Source organism: Prionailurus bengalensis, chromosome E1 (assembly GCF_016509475.1).
Source record: "Prionailurus bengalensis isolate Pbe53 chromosome E1, Fcat_Pben_1.1_paternal_pri, whole genome shotgun sequence".
NCBI classification, from domain to species: Eukaryota; Metazoa; Chordata; class Mammalia; order Carnivora; family Felidae; genus Prionailurus; species Prionailurus bengalensis.
The window spans coordinates 9,991,824-10,005,706 of record NC_057347.1 but is presented as its reverse complement, the minus strand read 5'-3'; the positions used below and the strand labels follow the sequence as shown (position 1 = coordinate 10,005,706).

Sequence of the window (13,883 nt, the reverse complement as noted above, 5' to 3'; positions counted from 1 at the left end):
GCAGGGCCGCAGTAAAGGCATCCAGGGACTGGTGAGGAGCATGGGGGAAGGATCTTGGGGTTCAGAATGGGTGGGGGTGGGGGCGATGTGAGTCTGGCAGGGGAGGAAGGGAACCTGAGACTGGGGAGCAGACCAGGCTGGGAGGGAGTGTGGTAGCGAGACGAGTGGGGAAGAGCAGCCGGAGGTCTGGGAGGGCTCTTGCAGATTCGGAATCCTGATGGCAGGAGAGTCCGCGGAGAGGCATGTCCCCAGGTGCCACGGAACTTGTGAGGGACTGAAGCTGAGTCATTCTTCAGACTCTCGGGGGCTCTTGTTCTTTCCCAAAATTAGTTTAACATCTGCTTGGAAACCAAAAGAGTCGCTGCTTCCCTATTCCTGGCTAATTAAACAAATTCAAACATATGCATAGCCTCACTCAGCATTTTCACACAGCCCAGGAGGGAAGTGCAGTGTGGGTGGCAGGTGTATCGCTACAAGCAGAAGGTGGTCAGTGCTGAGGAGGGAAGACCATGGGGGGTGTGGGGGGAGGTCCATCTCTGGAGCCAGACTCACCTCGTGGCTATGTGAGGTCTCAGGATTCAGGCATGTGAATCGACCCGGTGCTACAGCGGTGTTGTTTTTTTTCGTTTGTTTTGTTTGTAAAGGATTTTCTTTAATTTATTTTTTAATTTAAGTTTGTTCATTTGGAGAGAGAGAGAGCCAGTGTGAGCGGGGGAGGGGTGGAGAGAGAGGGAAGGAGAGAGAGAATCCCAAGCAGGCTCAGGGCTGGAACTCATGAACCGTGAGATCACGACCTGAGCCGAAACCGAGAGTCAAAGCATAACCGACTGACTATAGGCACCCCTACAGCAGGGCTTTTCTTAAAAAACAAACAAACAGGGGCGCCTGGGTGGCGCAGTCGGTTAAGCGGCCGACTTCAGCCAGGTCACGATCTCGCGGTCCGTGAGTTCGAGCCCCGTGTCAGGCTCTGGGCGGATGGCTCGGAGCCTGGAGCCTGTTTCCGATTCTGTGTCTCCCTCTCTCTCTGCCCCTCCCCTGTCCATGCTCTGTCTCTCTCTGTCCCAAAAATAAATAAACGTTGAAAAAAAAAATTTTAAAAACAAAACAAACAAACAAACAAACAAACAAACATGTATCAGGGGCACCTGGTGGCTCAGTCGGTTAAGTGTCCAACTTCAGCTTGGGTCGTCATCTCTCAGTTCGGGAGTTTGAGCCCTGTGTGGGGCTCCAGGCTGACAGTGTGGGGCCTGCTTGGGATTCTCTCTCCCTCTCTCTCTCTGCCCCTCTCCTTCTTGCCCTCTCTCTCTCTCTCAAAAGGAATCAGTAAATAAACATACACAAAAAAACATACAACTATGAAAAAAAGAAAACATAGCATATGGTAACTTGTAAGCCAACAAACTTCTTGTTCCCAACTGTGCGTTTACAGAAAGGGCCTCCCCTTTATGTTCTCTTGGGAAGGATGTGATGAACCTTGCCTCGCGGCTCATAAGAAGGCCAACTTCACTAACCACCACTTTCCCAGGGCAGTGTGTCTCCCTCCGTAATTACTTCTCTCTGTGTAATTTCTCACAGTGAAATGCTATGTTTTAGAACGAAATTAAAAAGTCCTCTAAAGAGATGGTTAGGTTAACATAGAAGTCAAGCTCCTCTTAGTCAGAATGAGTGTTTATGGTCAGGCTTTATAGATATTTACAAAGAAGTGCAATATATTTCTATACTACATGCAGATGTCACGTTTCAGATTGTATTTAGTAGACTAGCATGTTCATTACGATCTACCGACTCATCAGATAAACACTGGCTATTTATACTCATTTTCCAGTAATAAGCACTGACCTGCTGCTGCTGCTGAAGCTTAGAGACCCATGAAGATCTTCACCACCTTTGCCCTGGGAGCATGTCCTTTCACCCTGCATCATAACAGATTCTCTTGGGGGCACCTGGGTGGCTCAGTCGGTTGAGCCTCTGACTTCGGCTCGGGTCGTGAGCTCATGGTTCATGGACCCGAGCCCCAGCGTTGGGTTTGCTGCTGTCAGCACAGAGCCCGCTTTGGATCCTCTGTCCCTCTCTCTCTCTGCCCCTCCCTCATTCATGCTCTCTCTCTTTCTCAGAAATAAATAAACATTAAAAAATAATAATAACAGATTCTCTTGGGTACCTCCCGGCTAATGCAAGAGTCCTGAGGGTCTGACTCCTGACAGTCTTTGCAAAAATTTGTCACACATCTGTTTGAAACCCATTCAGAGTCGCTTTCATCTTTTGGCTTTGTCCTAGTTATTTTTAGAGTTGATAAATTTATTTTGCAAGAGCAAAACAGCGCATTTTTAGGCTTCAATTTTTGGCTAAGGTTTAGGAAATTCTGTTCTGTAGAGAGCTGGCGGGTTTCCCACAGAGGCACTTAGGAGCTCAGCCTGCACAGAGGTTTCCTTCAGCATTGGTCCGGACTCCTCCGTCCAGCTCTTGGAGCTAGACCACCCTGACACTGCCCAGCCTCTGTGCAAATGAACTCCTCAGCGTGCCATTGTAGCCCATCATCTGACCCTGTTCTTTCCTAGACAGTCCGGGAGTAGAGATTTCAGTCCTTGCAAAGGATGTCTCATCCGGGGTTTAATTATTTCTACAATTAAGGAAGTCTCAGAACACCTGGGTGGCCCAGTCGGTTTGAGCGTCCAACTCTTGATTTCAGCTCAGGTCGTGATCCCAGGGTCGTGGGATCGAGCCCTGCATTGGGCTTCATGCAGAGCATGGAGCCTGCTTGGGATTCTCTCTCCCTCTGCCCCCCTCCCCTGCTCACGCGAGGTGTCTCTCTTTCTCTCTCTCTCTCTCAAAAAGGAAGTCTTTGGGTCACACACACATACAAATCTTCTTTGCGTCAAATGAGCTTAGTTTCTGCAATATAAGCCATCAGTCACAAATAGAGTCTAATGCTCTCATGATAGATAATAGTTCTTATGCCTAAATAATATTACTTATTTATTTTTAATTTTTTGTTTATTTATTTTTGAGAGAGCAGTGTGGGGGGGTGAACAGAGGATCTGAAGGGGGCTCTGTGCTGACAGGGAAAGCCCAATGTGGAACTCGAGTCCACGAAATGTGAGATCGTGACCTGAGCCAAAGTTGGATGCTTAACTGACTGAGCCACCCAGGCGCCCGCCCCTAAATAGTATTTTTTAAATTGTAAACCTGTTATGTGTTCATTGCAACCAGTGTAGAAAAATCTTTAAAGCATAATGGAAGTTAATACTACGAACCGGAGATAACCCTTTTTTGTAATTTATTTTATTTTTTGAATTTTATTTTATTGTGATAAGGGTATTTAACATGAGATCTAACCTCTTAGCAAATTTTTAAGTGTGTACAGTATTGTCGTTGCCTATAGGTACAGTATTGTATAGCAGACGTCCAGAGTTTATTCATCTTGCTTGGCTAAGACTTTATGCTCATTGATTGGTAACTTCCCATTTCCCCTTTCCCCCGGCCCCTGGCAACCACCATTCCACTCTTTGATTCTATGAATTTGACTATTCTAGACACCTCAGGTAAGGAGAATCATGCAGTTTTTGTCTTTCTGTGACTCCTTTATTTCACTTAGCAGAATGTCCTCACGTTTCATCCAGCTTGTTAAATATTGCAGACTTTCCTTCTTTTGAAAGTTAAAGATTCCAGTGTGTGTGTGTGTGTGTGTGTGTGTGTTGTGTGTGTGTATCTCACATCTTCTTCATCCATTCATCTGTCAATGGACATTCAGGTTGTTTCCACATCTTCGCTATTGTGAATAGTGCCACAATGAACATGAGAGTACTAATATGTCTTAAAGAGTCTGATTTCAGTTCTTTTGGATAAATACCCAGACGTGGAATTGTTGGATCATATGGTAGTTCTAGTTTTAATTTTTGAGGAACCTCCATATACTATTCCATACCGGCAGAAACCATTTTTGTGTTCTCACCAGTAATGTACAAGAGTTCCAACTTTTCCACATCCTCACCAACACTTGCCTTTTATGTTTTTTATAATAGCCATCACAGCAGGTGTGAAGTGAGATATCTCATTGAGATTAGGATTTACGTTTCCCTGATGATTAGTGATGTTGATCGTTTTCTTACATATCTGTTGGCTATTTGTGCGTCTTTGAAGAAACGTCTATTCAAGTCCTTAGCCCATCTTTTAATCAGTTATTAGGTTTTCTGTTTTTGTTCTTCACTATTGAGTTGTAGGAGTTCCTTGTCCATTTTGGAGATTAACCCCTTATCAGATTTATGGTTTGCAAATATTCTCTCCCATTCTACAGGTTGCCTTTTTACTTTGTTGATTATTTCCCTTTGCTGTGCAGAAGCCTTTTTAGTTTGATGTGGTTGTGATTATTTTTGTGTTTGTTGCTTGTGGCTTTAGTGTCATATTGATGAAATCATTACCAAGACCAATGTCATGAAGGTTTTTTGCCTTGTTTTTTCTAGGCGTGTTAGAGTTTCAGGTCTTATGTTTAATTCTTTAACTCATTTTGAGTTGATTTTATCTATGGTACAAGGGTTCAGTTTCATTCTTTTGCATGTGGCTATCTAGTTTTTTCAACACCATTCACTGAAGAAACTGTACTTTCCCCATTACAGATTCAGTTCAAACCCTATTAGAATCCCAATGGTATTTGTTGTAGAAATAGAAAAAACAATTCTGAAATTCATATGGAACTGCAAAGAAAACACGAATAGCCAAATCAATCCAGAGAAAGAAGAACAAAGCTGGGGACATCACACTTCCTGGTTTAAAAATATACAAAAACAGGGAGTGAGCTGGGTGGCTCAGTCAGTTAGATGTCTGACTTTGGCTCAGGTCATGATCCTGTGGTTCATGAGTTTGAGCCCCATGTTGGGCTCTGTGCTGACAGCTCAGAGCCTGGAGCCTGCTTTGGATTCTGTGTCTCCCTCTTTCTGCCCCTCCCCTCCCTCTCAAAAGTAAATAAACATTAAAAAAAATTAAATATATATATATATATATATATATATATATATATATATAAGAAAGCTACAGTAATCAAAACAGCATGGTACTGACATAAAGACAGATGTATAAACCAATAGAATAGAACAGAGACCTGAGACGTTTAAGTTCATGCATATATAGCCTACTGATCTTCAACAGGAGTGCCAAGAACAGTCATTTTTCAAAAAGTTTATTTATTTTGAGAGGCAGAGAGCATGCATGTGCATAAGTGAGGGAGGGACAGTGAGAGAGGGGGAGAGAGAACCCCAGGAGGGTTGCACACTGTCAGAGCAGAGCCTGACAGAGGGCTCGATCCCACAGACTGTGAGATCATGATGTGAACCAAAATTAAGAGTTGGGCGCTTAACTGACTGAGCCACCTAGGCACCCCCATTTAAAAAATTTTTTTAATATTTATTTATTTATTTATTTATTTATTTATTTATTTATTTTAACGTTTATTTATTTTTGAGAGAGAGAGAGCATGAGTGGGTGGGTGCAGAGAGAGAGGGAGACACAGAATCCGAAGCAGGCTTCAGGCTCTGAGCTGTCAGCAGAGTCCGACACAGGGCTCAAACTCATGAACCATGAGATCATGACCTGAGCCGAAGTCGGATGCTCAACCGACTGAGCCACCCAGGTGCCCCAAGTGTGTGGTTTTTAAAAAAAAAAATTTTAATGTTTATTTATTTTTGAGAGAGAGCTGTCAGCACAGAGCCCGATATGGGGCTTGAACCCATGAACTACAAGATCATGACCTGAACCGAAGTCAGACTCTTAACTGACTGAGCCACCCGGGTGCCCCACCATTTGTATATTTTATATTCTCTTTGGAGAAATGTCTGTCTGAATCCTTTGCTCATTTTTAGTTATTTGTCCTTTTATTATTGAGTTGTAAGAGTTCTTTATATATTCTGGATAATAGATCCTTATCAGATATATGATTTGCAAACATTTTCTTCCACTATGTGGGTTATATTTTCACTGCCCTCTGAAGCACAAAAGGTTTTTTTTTTTTTAATCAAGTCTAATTTATAGACTTTTTGGTTTGTTGCTTGTGTTTAATATCTGAGAAAACATTGCCAATCCAGGGTCATGAAGTTTTACACTTAATGTTTTCTTCTAAGATTTTTATATTTTTACCTGTTACATTTTAGAGGTAATTTTTGTATGTGGTATGAGATAGGAATCTACTTTCATTCTTCTGTATATGGATATCCAGTTGCCCCAGCATCATTTGTTGAAAAGACAAATTGAATGGTCTCAGCGTTCTTGTCAAAAATCAACTTCCATAAATGCATCGGTTCCTTTATGGACTCTCAGTTCTGTGTTATTGACCTGCTTATGTCTCTCCTTGTGTCAATACCACACAGTGTTGATTGCTATAGTTTGTAGTAAGTTTGAAAATTTGGAAGTATGAGTCTTCCAACTTGGTTCTTTTCAAGATTGTTTTGATTATTCCAAGTCCCTTGCATTTCCGTACGAGTTAAAGAATTAGCTTATCAATTTCTGCAAAAAGAGCAGCTGGGATTTTCATAGGGATTGTGTTGAATCTGTAGATCCATTCGAGGAGTATTGCCATCTTATAATACATGCACATGAGATGTCTGTCCATTTAAGACTTCTTTAATTTTTTTTCAATATTTCATAGTTTTTAGTGTACAACTATTGCGTATATCTTATTAAATACATTTCTAAGTATTTTATTCCTTTTGGTACTATTATAAATAGAATTGCTTTCTTAATATTTTGGATTGTTCACTGCAAGTATATAGAAATGAAAACGACTTATGTATAATGATCTTGAATCCTACAACTTTGCCGAACAGGTTTATTAGCTGTGTTTTGTTGTAGATTTTTTTTGAGATTTTTCTGCATATATGATCATGAGATAATAGATATAGTTATAATTGTCTTACTGATCTGGTGCCTTTCTTTTTATTGCCTAATTTCCCTGGCTAAAGACTCTGCTGCTATAATGTTGACCAGAAGTGGTGAGAGCAGAGACATCTTTATCTTGTTTCTGATCTTAGAGGAAGTATTTCAGGTTTGCACAATTTTTTTTTGTTTGTTGTTTTGTTTTGTTTTTAGGTTTACACCATTAAGTGTGATGTTTGTAGTTTGGCCTTTGTCAAGTTGAGGAGTTTCCTTTTTATTCCTAGTTTGTTAAGTATTTTTATTATGAAAGTGTATTGGATTCTATCAAGTGCTTTTTCTGCACCTATTCGTGCACAATCCTGTGGTTTTGTCCTTTATTTTATCAATATGGTGTATTACATTGGTTGGTTGTCACATGTTGGACCAACTTTGAATTCCTGGGATAAATCCCACTTGATCATGGTGTATAGTCCTTATATGTGTTGCTAGATTTGGTTTGTTGGTATTTTATTAAGGATTTTTACATTTACATCATAAGGAATATTTAAAAAAAAATTTTTTAATGCTTATTTATTTTAGAGAAAGAGACAGAGCATGAGCAGGAGAGGGGCAGAGAGAGGGAGACACAGAATCCAAAGCAGGCTCCAGGCTCTGAGCTGTCAGCACAGAGCCCAACGTGGGGGCTCAAACTCATGAACTGCAAGATCATGACCTGAGCTGAAGCCAGATGCTTAACCAACTGAGCCACCCAGGCGCCCCATAGATATAGTATCACTTTTAATGGCTGCATAATGTTTAATTACATGGATCTGCCTACAATAATCTAATCAATTAGACTTTTAATTATTTCCTTTGTTGTCATTGTTATAACCAAGGATAAACTCATAATTGCCATGCATACAGTTTTGTATATATTCATGATTATTTTCTTAGGATACATTCCTACAAATAGGATAACTGAACCAAAGGTTATGCAGAGATGTTTGTCTCATCTTGTCATTGGCATTTATGTTTTATTTACAGGATTTTTGTTATTAACAGAGGTTGGTTTTTTAAATTTTATTTATTTATTTATTTATTTATTTATTTATTTATTTAATTAAAAAATTTAAAAAAAATTTTTTTTTAACGTTTTTATTTATTTTTGGGACAGAGAGAGACAGAGCATGAACGGGGGAGGGGCAGAGAGAGAGGGAGACACAGAATCGGAAACAGGCTCCAGGCTCCGAGCCATCAGCCCAGAGCCTGACGCGGGGCTCGAACTCACGGACCGCGAGATCGTGACCTGGCTGAAGTCGGACGCTTAGCCGACTGCGCCACCCAGGCGCCCAAAAAAAAAAATTTTTTTTTAACGTTTATTTATTTTTGAGACAGAAAGAGACAGAGCATGAACGGGGGAGGGGCAGAGAGAGGGAGACACAGAATCCGCCTGTCAACAGAGCCCGACGCGGGGCTCGAACTCACAGACCGCAAATCATGACCTGAGCCGAAGTCGGCCGCTCAACCGACTGAGCCACCCAGGCTCCCCTAATTAATTATTTTTAATGTTTACTTATTTTTGAAAGAGAAAGAAAAAGAGACAGAATGTGAGCAGGGGAGGGGCAGAGAGAGAGAGAGGGAGACACAGAATCTGACACAGGGTCCAGGCCCCGAGCTGTCAGCACACAGCCCAACGTGGGGCTTGAACCCACAAACTGTGAGATAATGACTTGAGCCAAAGTCAGACACTCAACTGACTGAGCCACCCAGGCATCCCTTAAAATATTTTTTTTGTTTATTTTGAGAGGGAGGGAGAGAGAGCACAAGTTAGGGAGGAACAGAGAAAGGGGAAGAGAGAAAGAATCTCACGCAAGCTCCCAGTGTCAGCACAGAGCCTGACATGGGGCTCAAACCCATGAACCGTGAGATCATGACCTGAGCCTAAATCAAGAGTAGGTTGCTTTACTGACTGAGCCACCCAGGTGCCCCAAAGATTTTTATCTTCAAAGTCAAATCTGTTTCTTTTTTATGTATTCTGCCTTTGTGTGTGGGCTCAGAGGCCTTTCTCACCTTGTTCAGGTTCAGATACAGTCTCCTCTCTTCTACTTCTTATAATGCTTCTTTTTATTTTTTTTCCTCCACTTAAATGTTTATCAGAATTCATTTGGGTATACGGTGTGAGGTAGTAGTCTTTTTTTTTCCCCCAAATGATTAACCAAATTTCCCAATACCATTTTTAAAAACAACCCATTCTTTATCCTCAGATTAGTAATGCGATCTTTATTTTAATCAAAATTCTTGGGGCACCAGGGTGGCTCAGTCGGTTATGTGTCTGACTCAATTTTGGCTGAAGTCACGATCTCATGGTTGTGGGATCGAGCTCTGCAATGGGCTTAGTGGTGAGTGTGGACCCTGCTTAGGATTCTCTCTCTCTCCCTCCCTCTGCCCTTCCCCCATTTGTACATGTTCTTTCTCAAAATAAATAAAGAAGGTTAAAAAAAAAGAAATATAGAGCATTTTTCACACCTCTTAACCCTATTAGAATTTTTATTGGAACTATAATACATTTATACAATTATTTTGTGGAGAATGAATATTTAATTGGAATATCATGGTATATTTTTTCATCCAGTCCTCTCTTCTGTTGTTCAGTAAAATGTTGTAGATTTGGGTGGGGTGTGACTGTAATTTTCTTACCAGATTTATTCATAGATATTCTATATATATTTTTGCTTGTAAGCAGGATTTGTTTAGCATGCAGTAACTTCTTTAAATGTATTGTGTTATTGGGGCACTTGAATGGCTCAGTTAGTTAAACATCCAACTTCAGCTCAGGTCATGATCTTGTGGTTCATGAGTTTGAGCCCCAGGCCTGGCTCTGTGCTGACAGCTCGGAGCCTGGAGCCTGTTTCACATTCTGTGTCTCCCTTTCTCTCTCTGTACCTCCCCCACTCAAGCTCTGTCTCTTCTCTCAAAAATAAACTTAAAATGTATTGTGTTATTATAAAATTTAATAATTTTTATTATTTTTAGAAAATGAAAAAATTTTAAAGGTTTTATTTTTATTTTTGAGAGAGAGAGACAGAGTGTGAGCAGGGGAGGGGCAGAGAGAGAGGAGACACAGAATCTGAAGCAGGCTCCAGGCTCTGAGCTGTCAGCACAGAGTCTGATGCGGGGCTCCAACCCACAGTGAAACCATGACTGAGCTGAACTGATGCCCAACTGACTGAACTACCCAGGCGCCCCTATTTTTAGAAAGTTTGGAAGATACAGTGTGAGTTTAAAAAATAAATGACCCACAATATCAGAGATAACCACACTTAACACTTTGTGTACATCCTTCTATAAATAGATTTACAATCAAATTGGGGAAGTAAGACACAATCACATGAATGGCTTAATCCAAGGCACTAGTTTGTATCTTTTTGCCTGTGTAGCATTTTGGGTTTTGTTTGTTTGTTTGTTTGTTTTGTGTGTGTGTGTGTGTGTTTTGGCTTTTGGGAACTGCTCCTTTTTTTTTTTTTTTTTTTCAACGTTTATTTATTTTTGGGACAGAGAGAGACAGAGCATGAACGGGGGAGGGCAGAGAGAGAGGGAGACACAGAATCGGAAACAGGCTCCAGGCTCCGAGCCATCAGCCCAGAGCCCGACGCGGGGCTCGAACTCACGGACCGCGAGATCGTGACCTGGCTGAAGTCGGACGCTTAACCGACTGCGCCACCCAGGCGCCCCTGGGAACTGCTCTTCTTATAACTCGTGGGGCTGTCAGTCACCCAGGTCTTTCTGGACAGTGTTGTCAAGTTTCCTTTCTGAGGAGTGCCTCTCTCCCAAGGTCTTGAATGCTAAATAAAGACTTGGAATCTTTATCATGGAATGCCTCTAGGAAAGCCTTTCCCATCCTGAGAGCCCCGCTGTTTGAAGGAATGGAACCTAGGGAAGCTGAGCTGAAAGGTGATGAAAAGAAAGTCCCGATGACATTTGAACCTCCAGATCTCCTGGCTTGAAGCCAGCTTGAATTCATCCCTAGACTTTCCAGTTAGTCAAGCCAGTAAGTTGCCATTTTGCTTGAGCGAGGCTGAGTTGGAGTTTCGTCACTTGTAGAGTCCCATCCACTACCACCTCCTGTGTCTGGGTCATGGTGCCCCCAACCCCATGAGTTAGGTACCTTTATTCCCCCAACCCCCAGGAGGATGGATATTCTTCAGTGAGAGCAGGTCCCATGCATTGTCTCTTGATTTCTTTAGGGCAAAGAGGGAGGGCCACCAAAGGCAGCAGTGTTTGCCAGAGTGGCACGGGGCCACAGTTGTAATAACAGCTCTTACAGGGGAAGGCCAGCTCTAAACTGCCTGACCACAGCTCCTTTCTGTGATCTGTCATTAGAAAGGCAACGTCTGCATATGGGGGGTGTGGCATTACAGTGCACCCCGGGGCATTCAGCCTCAGCGAGGCTCTGAAAACTTCCTCTGCCAAGAAAGAGCTAGGGGGCTGCTTTTCACACCTATTATCTGGTATAATAGCAATTAAACTCCAGCTAACTCCAGCAGTGACTAAGCTCAACCCGGCCCTGATGACTGCAGTTCTTGGTGAGCGTAGATATAACACACTTTGCTGGTTTACCTCCACAGAATTTCTTCCATGTTGTTACGGGCAATCTCATCATCACGGGGCCATCTGTAGCAGCAGGATTCGTGGACCTCAGGTTTTGTGAGAATGTTCAGCTAATTCTGGAGCTCTCGGAATTCAAAATTAGGTATGAAGATCTTTAGAATGAAGAAAGAAATTACAACAAGTGACAGGGGGGCTTGGAGGTTTAGATGCTTTATCTCTGAGCAAGCTTCAGTCCGCTCATCAGAGCTGCCGGCTTTGAAATGCTTCGGGATCATAACCTGACTTCCCCATCCCCCTTAGAACATTCTACAGCCCTCAGGTTATGGCAAGTGAGGGGCCCTGAGGCTTCAGGGCAAACTCACCTTTGAAGACAGCCTGGGTTGTTTTTTTTTGTTTTGATTATCTCGGGAAACAGCCAGAAATTTGTCAGCCTATATCTGTGTTTGTGTGTGTGCGCGCGCGCGCGCCTATATCTTTAAATCATTATGTTTTTGAGAGGTACAAAGTAAGTATTCAGGAACCAGTAGGATAGAAATGATTTTGCACTCTGTGTGTGTATGAGAGTCAGAGAGAGAGAGAGAGAGAAAAGGGAGAGAGATTGTGAGAGACAGAGGGAGGGAGGGAGGGAGAGGGAGAGGGAGAGGGGAGAGGCCGTCAGAAGCCCTGGAGAGCAGAGAACCGCCTGCTTCCTGAGTGAAGCATTGCTCAAATGCTCACTGCCCGGGCCCCTTGAGTGTGGTTTTCCTCCCCAGCCAGCACCAGACCCCAGAATAGTGCGGCTGGCTTGCTGATTGAGGTCAGCAGCTCCCAGGAGGTGCAAGAAGCGAGAGCCTTTGCAGTAAGTACAGAGTTGGTTATTATTTAAGATGGGGCTGGAAAATCTTAGAAGGATAGCTGTATCTGGGGAAGACGTTCTTCTGCCTTAGGTATAATGTCTAACACACCCAGTGAATCCTGATATAATGAAGGCGTGATTAATACATTTTTTGGTGATTCATGGGCTAGGTAACTTAATGCTACATACCTGCTTCTTTGAGCTAAAAACGAATTTGAAAACTCGTCTTCGGACATCTTGAAAAAATAGACTTTTTTCCCTGCCTGTCACGTTTTTCACCTTGCAAAGTGAGGATGATTAGTGCTGACTTTAAGTTAATGTGTAGAGTTTTTTGGGAAAAGAAACCCTCTCTGTGGGTACTAATTGCTAGCAGTGTGGCGATCTCTTTTCACAACCAAGGTGAATAGGGCTACTTCTGTGCATTCTTGTCACTAATGTGGGAAGTCCTGTGGAGAGAAGCACCCACTTGACTGGTTCTTAGCCCCCCCGGAAGGTTCTAGAGCCTTCTCCCCGTGAAGATGAGCACTGTGGAGGGCACCCTCCCATCTTGCAGAGGGCCTGATAATGTCCCAGTGCTTAATATCTGAGCCAGACATTGTGCTTATGAGGCCTAGAAGGCAGAACTTCAAAGATATGACAAAGACAGAGGCTTTTCTAGGAAGTTACTTATTATATGGTTTCTGTTTAGACAGTATTTTGCACTAACCCGACCCCCCCCCCCCCATCACTCCCGGCCCCGCCCCAGCCCCGGCCAAAGCACAGGCTACTTTGAAACATCTCTTCACCACTGTATTTTCTAGAAATGAAGTTTTTTAGGGTCCCCCCCTCCTTTTCCCACTGAGCCCAATTTCTGAGCTAAAATATTGAGCTCAGTCATGCAGGAAGTTGACATTTTAAGTTTACTCAAACAATGTGATTTTTCCCTGTCATTAGAACAGAAAAGTAAAAAAGACACACGTTCTCTGCTTCTACTACAGGACTCCCCAACATGGCTCGGTTTTTGTTCCTTTCCAACTGAGCTCCACGGACTATATATTTTTACATGGTTCTGGTTGTGAGTAGAGGTTTCATTTCCTTTAATCTTCCCTTCACCACGTGGGTTTACATGTAAGTGTCGTCTGAGCAGCAGTCTGAGCAGGAAAAAGCCGCAGAAGCAGAGGGAGTACGAAATTAACCGTACTAAACTTCCAAATGAAAATAGACCCTGCCTGTGAAATAGCTTCCTCATTTCAATGATTTCCCCCTGCAAACATGTTTACCCTTTTTTTTTATATGATAAAAATAACATTTCTGAGTGCTTACGTGTGCGAGGTACGGCAGTCAAGTTCTTCCCAAGTACCGTCTCATCCGATTCTCAAAACACTCCCGTGAGATGGCTACATTTACGATCTTTATTGTTACAGGCAAGGAAACTGAGGCATAGAAAGGTTTTGTAACTGGGGCGAGGTCAGAATGACTGGTGGGTGGAAGAGGTACAGCCAGGACTGGGACTCGGTCCTTCTAAATCCAAAGTAAATTTAGAAATTAGAGAAACTCATGACTCAATCCCACACCCTGAAACAACTTAAAATTTCTATATTTCTTTGTAGTTGTACCACTA

General features: G+C 42.5%; 1 protein-coding gene across 4 annotated transcripts in view; it reads left to right on the top strand.

The window, feature by feature from the left end:
- SPECC1 (sperm antigen with calponin homology and coiled-coil domains 1) overlaps positions 1-13,883 on the top strand; it is a 286,429-nt gene that overhangs the window by 47,106 nt on the left and 225,440 nt on the right. The window contains exon 1 of one of the 4 annotated variants that reach the window (XM_043583240.1): positions 12,165-12,286. The exons of the other annotated variants lie outside the window; for them this stretch is intronic. The gene's annotated coding sequence lies outside the window, so the exon portion shown is untranslated. Of the gene's footprint in view, positions 1-12,164; positions 12,287-13,883 lie in introns of those variants that run through there. 4 annotated transcript variants of the gene reach the window in all.